This window comes from Pinus tabuliformis, chromosome 4_1 (genome assembly GCF_031772625.1).
Source record: "Pinus tabuliformis cultivar Carrire ecotype Pingquan chromosome 4_1, CPIR1, whole genome shotgun sequence".
Taxonomy (NCBI): Eukaryota; Viridiplantae; Streptophyta; class Pinopsida; order Pinales; family Pinaceae; genus Pinus; species Pinus tabuliformis.
The window spans coordinates 673,220,767-673,231,270 of NC_142303.1; the positions used below are offsets into that span (position 1 = coordinate 673,220,767).

At 37.4% G+C, this 10,504-nt stretch overlaps 1 pseudogene; it reads left to right on the forward strand.

Moving 5' to 3' along the window:
• The first annotated feature begins 205 nt into the window (after nucleotides 1–205).
• LOC149177895 (FT-interacting protein 7-like) lies at nucleotides 206–10,295 on the forward strand (annotated as a pseudogene).
• The last annotated feature ends 209 nt before the right edge of the window (nucleotides 10,296–10,504 follow it).

Below are 10,504 nucleotides of genomic sequence, written 5' to 3' on the forward strand. Positions count from 1 at the left end.
ATATTATGCTTACAGTTTGAATGGGAACACAGATAGATGAAACATTCCTAGAGGCTTGGCAGTCTATACAAGAGGTATGATTAATACAAGATCAAAAGTATATTTGTCCCCAAAATTATGGTATCTGAGGGTCAATGTACATGAAGCCCAAGACTTGTAGATTCCTGAAAAGATAAATTTTCCTGAGCTCAATGTGAGGGTGCAGATGGGTATACGGGTTTTGAGGACGAGAACTTCTAATTCTATAACCTTGTCAAGCTGATTTTGGAATGAAGGTTTGATCTTTGTAGCATTTGAACCGTTTGAGGAACAACTTGTGTTATTGGTTGAGGATCGACCTAGTAGCAGTGGTAACAAGGATGTGGAGGACTTAGGCCAAACCAGAATTGCACTAAATACAATTGAAAGGATACTAGATTACAGTATGGTAAGCTCAAGGTGGTTCAATTGAGAAAAAATAAATGGAGAACTAGATATTAAGTATAATGGAAGAATTCATCTCCGCTTGCATTTTGATGGGGGATATCATGTAATGGATGAGGCTACCCATTTAAGCAGTGATTTATGGCCAACGTCTAAACAATTATGGAAACCATTTATAGGTGTGCTCAAATTGGGAATTTTGGGAGCCAAAAACATGTTACCTATGAAAACCGAAGGAGGAAGAGGTACAACAAATGCCTACTATGAAGCAAAGTATGGGTATAAATGGGTTAGAATGAGAATAATTATTGATAGATTTGACCTATGCTGGAATGAGCAATACACATCGGAAGTTTATGACTCATGCACTATTCTGACCTTAGGGGTCTTTGATAGTTGGCACATCTACATGAACAACTCAGGTAAGAAGTCTTCAGTGCTCAAAGATGTTCTCATTGGCAAAGTTTGGATTCACATTTCAACACTAGAAAGCAATCGATTTTATAGAAATTCCTATCAATTTTTTCTTGTCCTTCGTTTTGGTGTGAAAAAAATGGGAGAAATTGAACTCATTGTTCATTCCATGCTAAAATGGAAAAATGAATGAAGCTCTATTTTCAAAGTTTTTTTCTCTTACATAATATTTAATATCTAGATAATGAGTGGAATGAGTTTGCATTTCTTTCGTAATCTTTAAGAGCCACTAGAAGATGCTCTGTATGAATAGCTTGAAACTGTCTTCTTAGATATAGGTTCAAATGAAGTTGTGCATGGTCTTGTTTATCAGTCTAAAAGGGGCATGGTAACATACTTTTACATGTCAAAGTCACGTGCTTGTTTCAGCCTTTGTTTAAGTCAAGAATCACCACCTTGCTACATGTTCACCAACTTGTTGCTATCATGGACACATATAAGATGGATTCCTCTAGATCGCAAGATCCTTATACATAATGAGGTTGTGCAAGAAATGACTGGGCTCTTAGAGGTAAAATTCATATTCAACATTAAGCTACATTTAATTTCTTTGTAAACCATCTACGAAGACATGCAGTTGCTTTGATTGCTTGTACATGTGAATTCATAACATTGTATATCCTAAATGGGACCAGATCTATGCCTTTGTCAAAGATACACTTCATTCAGCTCTTGCTAATCAAATTTATGTATAGGATGGAAGCAATTCAAGTGATGACTTCCTTGTGGGATTCTGCTTTGATCTCTCGGAGAATCCAAAAATAGTTCCTGCATACAACCCTTTAGCACCTTCATGGTTTAGGTTGGAAGGTGATGGTAGATTCAATGGTGATATTATTATTATAGTTTGGATGGGAACACAGGCAGATGAAACATTCCAAGAGGCCTGGCAATCTGATAGAGGAGGTATGATGAATAGAAGATCAAAAGTATATTTTTCCCCAAAATTATGGTATCTCAGGGTCAATGTAATTGAATCCAAAGACATGCATATTCTTGAAAAGACAAATTTTCGTAAGCTCAAAGTGACGGTGCAACTGGGTATACAGTTTTTGAGGACTAGTACTTCTAATTCTGGAACTTTATCCAGCCAATTTTGAATGAATATTTGATATTTGTAGCAGTTGAACCATTTGAGGAACAACTTGTGTTATTGGTGGAGGATTGACCTAGTTGCGGTGGTAACAAGGATGTGGAGGAATTAGGGAAAATCAAAATTTCATTAAATACAATTGAAAGGAGACTAGATTACAATATGGTAAGCTCAAGGTGGTTCAATTAAGAAAAAGTAAATGGAGAGCGAGATGTTAAGTACCATGGAAGAATTCATTTAGTTTGTGCTTTGATGGGGGATATCATGTAATGGATGAGGCCGCCCATTTAAGCAATGATTTACGGCTAACCGCTAAACAGTTATGGATACCATATATATTTGTGCTTGAATTGGGAATTTTGGGAGCCAAAAACATGTTACCTATGAAAACCAAAGGAGGAAGAGGTACAACATATGTGTACTATTTAGTAAAGTATGGGCGGAAATGGGATAGAACGAGAACATTTATTGATAGATTTGACCCAATTTGGAATGAACAATACACATGGGAAGTTTATGATCCATGCATTGTTATGAACTTAGGGGTCTGTGATAGTTGGCACATCTACATGAACAACTCAGATAAGAAGTCTTCAGCGCTCAAAGATGTTCACATTGGAAAAGTGTGGGTTCACATTTCAACACTAGAAAGAAATCGAGTTTATATAAATTATTATCCATTGTTGGTTCTCTATCATTCTGATGTGAAAAAAATGGTAGAAATTGAACTCATTGTTCATTCCATGCTAAAATGGAAAAATGAATTAAGATATGTTTTCTGAGTTTTCTTCTCTTACATAATATTTAATAGCTATATAATGAGTGGAATGAGTTTGCATTTCTTTCGTAATGCTTAATAGCCACTAGAAGATGCTCTGTATGAATAGCTTAAAAGCATATTATTAGATACAGGTTCAAATGTAGTTATGCATGGTCTCGTTTATGAGTCTAAAAGGGGTAGGGTAACAAAGTTTTACATGTCAAACTCATGTGGTTCTTCCATCCTTTGTTTAAGTCGGGAATCACCAGCTTTCTACATGTTCACCAACTTGTTGCTATCATGGACACATACAGGAGGGATTCTGCTGGACCGCGAGATCATTATAAATAATGAGGTTGTGTAGGCATTCACTGGGTTCCTGGAGGATATCTCTTCTTAATACTTGAAATCTGTATTAAAAGTTATTATTCATTTGCACCACATCATGTTGCAAAGGAAACAAGTAAGGAAGATCATAGATGAATAATGATGATGGAATCATTTTGATAATAAAATTCGGATTCAATGTTAAGCTACATTTAATTTCTTTGTAAACAATCTACAAAGACATGTGGTTGCTTTGACTGGTTGTACATGTGAATATACAATCTACTTGCATTTTGTTAGCTTGTATTTTTGACATGTATTATTTATGGTTGGACTGTCTTAAATGTGTTTATAGTCAGTCGCAAGAAATAATACACTGCACAAAACGGAATTCTCATTCCAAACACTCGACTCATGATTGGTATGTATAAGAAGAATAGGAAGAGCAAGGTAGAAAATGGGAAATATCTAGGCACATAATTAAAAATTAGTAACAAATTGCTTTTAAATCTCGTCTTCTCGTTCTTGCTCCTCCTTTGGATAATCTTCATCCTCAATGGTATCAACAATCCTTGGTTGTGTTTCCTTTATTTCATCAATCGCGACCGGCTAGATTCAAATACTCAAGATCCTCTCACAAGTTGGAAAACAAGGAGCAAGTGAAAGAGGCCCAGAAAGAAGAATGATCAAGTTGCAACCACGATAAAAAGAAGAGAAACTCATGGCGGGTGAGAGTAGATGAAGTAGGGAAGCTTTTGCTTTATCCATTAAAAGGCCTCAGAAGATCATTTTTAGGATCCTTGGTGTCATCCTTAAAGCATGCTCAACAATCCTCTCTAGGATACGTTTCTAGATGTCACAGGCGTGTGTTAAATATAACTCGATTGAGGTCCTGTGATTCTCATTCCGATGAGTCAAATACTCTAGAATTTAGTTATAAATATATGAAAATTTTGCTTGAAAGCAATAATTCCCCACGAATTAAATTCCCTTCAAGAGAATTGAGAAGCGACATAGTGACATTTATTCATTTGACATATTGATGGGTCACATGACAATAATTTTCGATCCTGGACCACGATATAAATGCCTGATTATTCACATGGTGGTTTCCTGGTGCATTTAACCATAGATTGTGACTAGTATTAGGAACATAGTGCCCTATTATTCATACAACATGTTTTTGGTACACTCGATAGCATGTGTGTGCCTACAATCAACAAATAAGTGGTTGAAAGTGACAATTTATATACTTGAAATATTAATACATAGTATTTTAGGTTATCTGGTTTGTTAGGATTGATTATCCCTTGTAAGATAATTTGGGTGTTTTTGAGCTTTCTGAGAGAAGACTTGTGTATTTTAGTTTTGGTAGTACTTTTTTTATGGGAATTCTTTCCATTGTTTATTTCAAACTTCATTTAATAATTTTCTAGGAAAAATTTGCAAAGGTGCATAGGACTAAAGAAGAATTGAGATTGGTATAGAAGAGTAATTATAGCAACTCTTGGTCTGTTAATGTATAACCCCTTGTTTTTATCATAGAGGTAAGTGTGTCCTATAAGAATGATGACAAGAAAAGTAATTGTGGAGGTGCGAGATGCAAAGAACCTCATGCCAAAGGATGGAGAGGGATCATCAAGTCCATTTGTGAAGGTTGATTTTTGTGAAAGCACAAGCGTACAAAGACAAACTATAAGGATCTGAATCCTACTTGGAATGAGAAATTGGAATTTACTGTAAGTGATACATCAACAATGATTCACGAGGAACTCGAAATCGATGTTTGCAATGATAAGAAAAGAACTATGGGTAGACGTCGTCATTTTTTGGGAAAAGAGAAGTTCCTAGAAGGCTCCACCAGAAAAAGCACCACAAGCTGAATCACCTCCACCTACAGAAGATAAGACTACTGAAACAGCCACGAAGCCCCAAGAAGTATAAAAAGTGGATCACCTAGTAGCAGTAGCAATGCATCATTTGGAGAGACCAACCATGGCCTAGCCCTCAATCATGACTACAAAATATTTCATGAAGGATTTGGGCAGTTCTTATCCAGGCCACAATGAGAGGCATACTTATTATTTGGTTAAGAAAATGGCATGTCTTTTTGTAAGAATTGTGGAGGCAAGAGCACTTCCATCTAGAAATTCTACAGGTAATGCTCTATTTTGAGATTTATTTTCACACTATACTGTAATAAAAAAATTCAGCCATGCATAGAGAAATATTGTATGCTAGGATGGTTCCTCTATTGATGATATTTAGCATTCTTTAGAAAATTAAATTCAGGTTGCAAGGAGTTTTCAAGTAAATTGTAATAGACTGTAGTTAGTTTCCAAATTAGCGATGAATTTTGATCTCCATATGACACTAGAATAGTCACTTTAAGACAATATTTCAAATCTATGAACATGGGTAAATTTTCTAGAGATGTCATAAGGGATGGAATTTTCTAGCTTAGGGTGTTTCTCATTGTTTATTTTTCAAGAAAATAATATTCTTAGTTAATACAGTTCATGCTGAATGATTCAAACTCTTGTTCCCAAATAGGTAAATTATAGGTATTTTCTTGGCTTGATATTATTTAGAGATGCAATGATGTTCATTATGTTAGTAAGAATTTTGGCATGGTAAGGACTCCATAGGGCTACGAGAGTTGGCTAAATTATTGTCCCTATGCATTTGTTTCTTAGAATCTAGGCATAATGTGTGAGTTTCCATTCTAAAAAACACTTGTGGAATAGTTCATAGTTTGGTAAGTTTATTTTTGGTTCCGAAATATTTGTTTGTTATAGGGTATGTAGGTTATCCATTTGTAAAAATGAGAGTGGGAGGAAAAATTGTTCGAACACGAAAATTTCATAACACTGCATATCCTGAATGGGAGCATATCTTTGCCTTTGGCAAAGACATACTTCAATCAGCTCCTGCCATGGAGATTTTTGTATGTGATGGAAGAAATTCATGGGATGACTTCCTTGGGGGAGTCTACTTTGATCTCTTGGAGGTTCCAACAAGAGTTCCTCCAGACATCCCGTTGGCACCTTCATGGCTTAGGTTGGAAGGTGATGGTAGAGTCAAAGGTGATATTACGCTTGCAATTTGGATGGGAACACAGGTAGATGAAACATTCCCAAAGGCTTGGTAGTCTGATACATGAGGTATTAGGAATACAAGATCAAAAGTATATTTATCCCCAAATTATGGTATCTAAGGGTCAATGTAATTGAAGCCCAAGACTTGAGATTCTTGAAAAGATAAATTTTCCTGAGCTCAAAGTGAGGGTGCAGTTGGGTATACAGGTTTTGAGGACTAGAACTTTTAATTCTAGAACCTTGTCAATCCCATTTTGGAATGAAGATTTGATCTTTGTTGCAACTGAACCATTTAAGGAACAACATATGTTATTGGTTGAGGATCGACCTAGTAATGGTGTTAACAAGGATGTGGAGGACTTAGGCCAAACCAAAGTTTCACTAAATCCAATTGAAAGGAGACTAGATTACCGTATGGTAAGCTCAAGGTGGTTCAATGGAGAAAAAGCAAATTGAAAACCAAATGTTAAGTATCATGGAAGAATTAATCTATGCTTGTGTTTTGATTGGGGATATCGTGTAATGGATGAGGTTGCCCATTTAAGGAGTGATTTAAGGCCAACTGCTAAACAGTTATGAAAACCATCTATAGGTGTGCTTGAATTGGGAATTTTGGGAGCGAAAAACATGTTACCTATGAAAAACAAAGGAGGAAGAGGTACAACAGATGCCTATTGTGTAGAAAATTATGGGAAAAAATGGGTTAGAATGAGAAAAATTATTGATAGATTTGACCCAAGCTAGAATGAGTAATACAGAGGGGAATTTTATGACCCGTGCATTGTTCTAACCTTAGGGGTCTTCGATAATTGGCACATATACATGAACAACTTAGATAAGAATTCTTCGTCACTCAAAGATGTTCTCATTGGAAAAGTGTGGATTCACATTTCAACACTGGAAAGCAATCGAGTTTATAGAAATTCCTATCCATTGTTGGTTCTCCAACTTTTTGGTGTGAAAAAAAAGGGAGAAATTGAACTCTCAGTGCGTTTTTCCTGCTCTTCTTTTCTTGATGTTGTTCATATTTAATCTCAACCATTATTTCCTAAGATGAATTATTTGCATCCCTTGAGCCTAAGTCAGCAAGACATGTTAAGAAACACAGCAATGAAGATTGTTGGATTGAGAAAAGATCATGTTGAACCACCTTTAAGACAGGAATTAGTGAAATATATGTTGGATACAAGATCTAATATGTGGAGCAAGAGGAGAACTAAGGCTAATTGGTTCAGAATTATGAATGTTCTCAATCGAGTTGCATTTCTTTCTAAATGGGTTGATGATATATGTTAGTGGAGGAATCCCATAATAATAATTTTAGTGCATTCTGCTTCCTTGTCCTGGTTTGGTGCCCATAACTCATTGTACCAACAGTTGTCTCCTACATTTTTCTCATTGGTGAATGGCCCTATAGGTTTTGACCTAGGATGTCACTGCACATGGATACACGAATTTCCCATGTAAATGTCGTTGATCACGACGAACTTGATGACGAATTTGATCCATTACAGATCTCTGAGGCTTCTAAAATTGTTACAACGAGATATGATCAATTAAGGATTTTGGCTGCAAGGATATAGACTGTATTGGGTGATTTTGATACACAGGGGGAGAGAATTCAAGCTTTTCTTACTTGGATAGATCCCTATTCTACTGACATTTTCATTGCTATAAGTTTCATTATCTCATGTATGTTGTACATTGTTCATTTAACCATAGATTGTGACTAGTATTAGGAACACAGTGCCCTATTCTTGATACAACATGTTTTTGGTAAACTCGATAGCAATTGTGTGCCTATAATCAACAAATAAGTGGTTGAAAGTGACAATTTATACTTGAACTATTAATCAAGAGAATTTTGCAGGAACCATGTGACCATTATTGAGGGTTTCTTTGACAAATTACCTAGTAAAGGAAATAAACCCCAGCTGCCTCCAAGCTTGTGAAGCAGAAAGGAAAATCCTGGGAAACTGTCGCTTCTAACCATTGAAAGGAAAACCCTATTAACGTAGAAATTGTACCTGAGAATGAATGATGGAGCAAAAAATTAGTCGATAAGTGGATGTGGCATCAAGGCAGTCGCAAATAGCCTGCAATCCCAAGAAGAAGAGGTCATTGGAGCATTGATGAGCTTATTGTTTATAGATGGAGTTGCAGAGTGAAACCCTCCCATCACAAACACTCGGAATGAGAGACTGAAGTGAGGGTTAGGTCGACCAGTTTCAAAAGACACCACAAACAACTAATGTGAGGCTCCCAAATGAGAGGAAGATGATCCTACCGAATTGTAACTGAAAATTCTTGTACTTTTTTATCCATTGGTAGAGGTTATTTGAATCGTCTAACATCAAAATCAACGTCTCACAACAACACATGTAGCATGGGAGAGACTTATTTTGGAGGAACGCCTTGCGATGTAAGATTGATTATTTATAATAAGCAATTCTTACCCATTCCATAATCCAATGAACACTAACCTCTTCATTAAAAAAAATTAACACTTTAAAAAAAAAAAAAAAATTAGTAACATGATTAAACTTTACACTTTTCAAAAATATTTCAACATTATGTAAACTATTTGAGGATCTATATCAACTAATTTATGTCAATATCTTTTTTTTGTAAGCTGCGGTAGATCTATTATTTACAAACAAGAAGTGCAAATACAAAACTCAGGAGTCTCAACCTGCCCCGGAGGGAAACCAGATCTGTTGACTCCTGTAATCCGCGAGTTCAAAATCATAACATTCTGAATAGAGTTTACTAACATACTTTAGCAACCTGTTTTTTCCAAAATTGTTCCATCCATCTATCAACCCCTCAGCACTATATATTAACAGCCAAGAGTAGTGTTTCCTTGGGCCAGTCTCACTAATTCTTTCAAAAACTAACAAGACAAAACAAAAGAAAACAGAGGAACCTGGACTTTTATATTTCTGCATGAGCTTTACCAGCGTGGTCAACTTTGCTGGACTGCATCGCTTTCAGCATATCCTTGATCTCCATGAGATGAATGTTCTGTTGTTTAACCAGATCTTCAACCTTGGCTGTCTCCTGCTTCGCCGCAGCCGTATCTTGAGCCATCTCCACCATTTCTGCCGCCACCTGCTCCATAGCCTTGGCCAGGAGATGTTTCAGCACCCAATAGGTATGGAGAGCACGGCGGTACAAGGTGAGCCTCCCTCTTGTGTTCCCAGGGTCAGGAAGCTGTAACGACCAGTCGTTCATTTCGGGATCTGACGGCTCCTCGCGAACCTGATCCTCCATAGCTTCTATGATATTCCGAATGTGCGGATTTGAGTCATAGTTGTAAGCTTGCTCGGCTTCATTCAGTGCCGAGTCGATGGTGCGCTGTCTGCGTTTCTTCCTCGTCTGGCTACTAGTTCCTTCCTCATTGTTAGCGGATTTTCTGGGCCTCCCTCTTCCCCGCTTCTTCTGCCTATTCTGATTCTCTTTCTCCCTTCCTTGCTGCGGGTGACGGCTACACTGCCCTTTTTCGTTGCGTTTCCCTCTGTTTCCCTTTGCCTGACTGTAATCCTTTTCCTCAGAACTCTCAATTTCAATTTCTACTCTACCTTGAGCCATATTGCGATCTTGCGCTGTCCCTTTCCCCTGAAAGCCAGAATTGCCCCGGCTCTCTGTCATGCTTGCACTTTGAAATCTCTGATTCCTGGTTCTTTGCCAAATTGGCTCTGCCCTCTCGTCTTTTCTACTTCTGGTTATTCCTCCTCCGCATCGTCTTATAGCCCTCTCAGCTCCTTTGGTTTGATGATGGGATAACCGTCCACATCTCTTGTCACGTCGCCTCCCACTAATACGATTTAATTGGGAAATCAATTTTTGCTTTGGGCCTCGTCCTTGCCATACATTCAAAACATTAATTACTACTGACATGGTACTACGATCACCTGGCTTCTGACCTTTCTTACTTGCCGTCGTAGCGAGCCTATCTCGCCTGTTGCTTCTCCACGCGTGAATGTAATTACCTCTGTTCCTCATGATGATTATCATTAACAATCAACTGCTTGAGACCGTCCCATTTCGCCAGCTCAGCCTGAGTTTGCCAGCCGTCGTCTATGCGTTCTGTGGTTTCTTTACACCCCCAGTTCGCTAGGCAGTCAGCAGGTTGATTTCCTTCCCTTCTGATATGCGAAACTATTTTATAGTCAATTTCTTTTAGTAATTCAGCTATATCCTGGATTATACTTGCACTTCTCCAGCTTGTGGCAACCTTGTCCCAGTTCTTCCCTTGAATTAGTTTTTTTAACGTATCCACTACTAAGGTGGAATCCCCTTCAATTTCTAGCTTCATGTAGCCAAGTC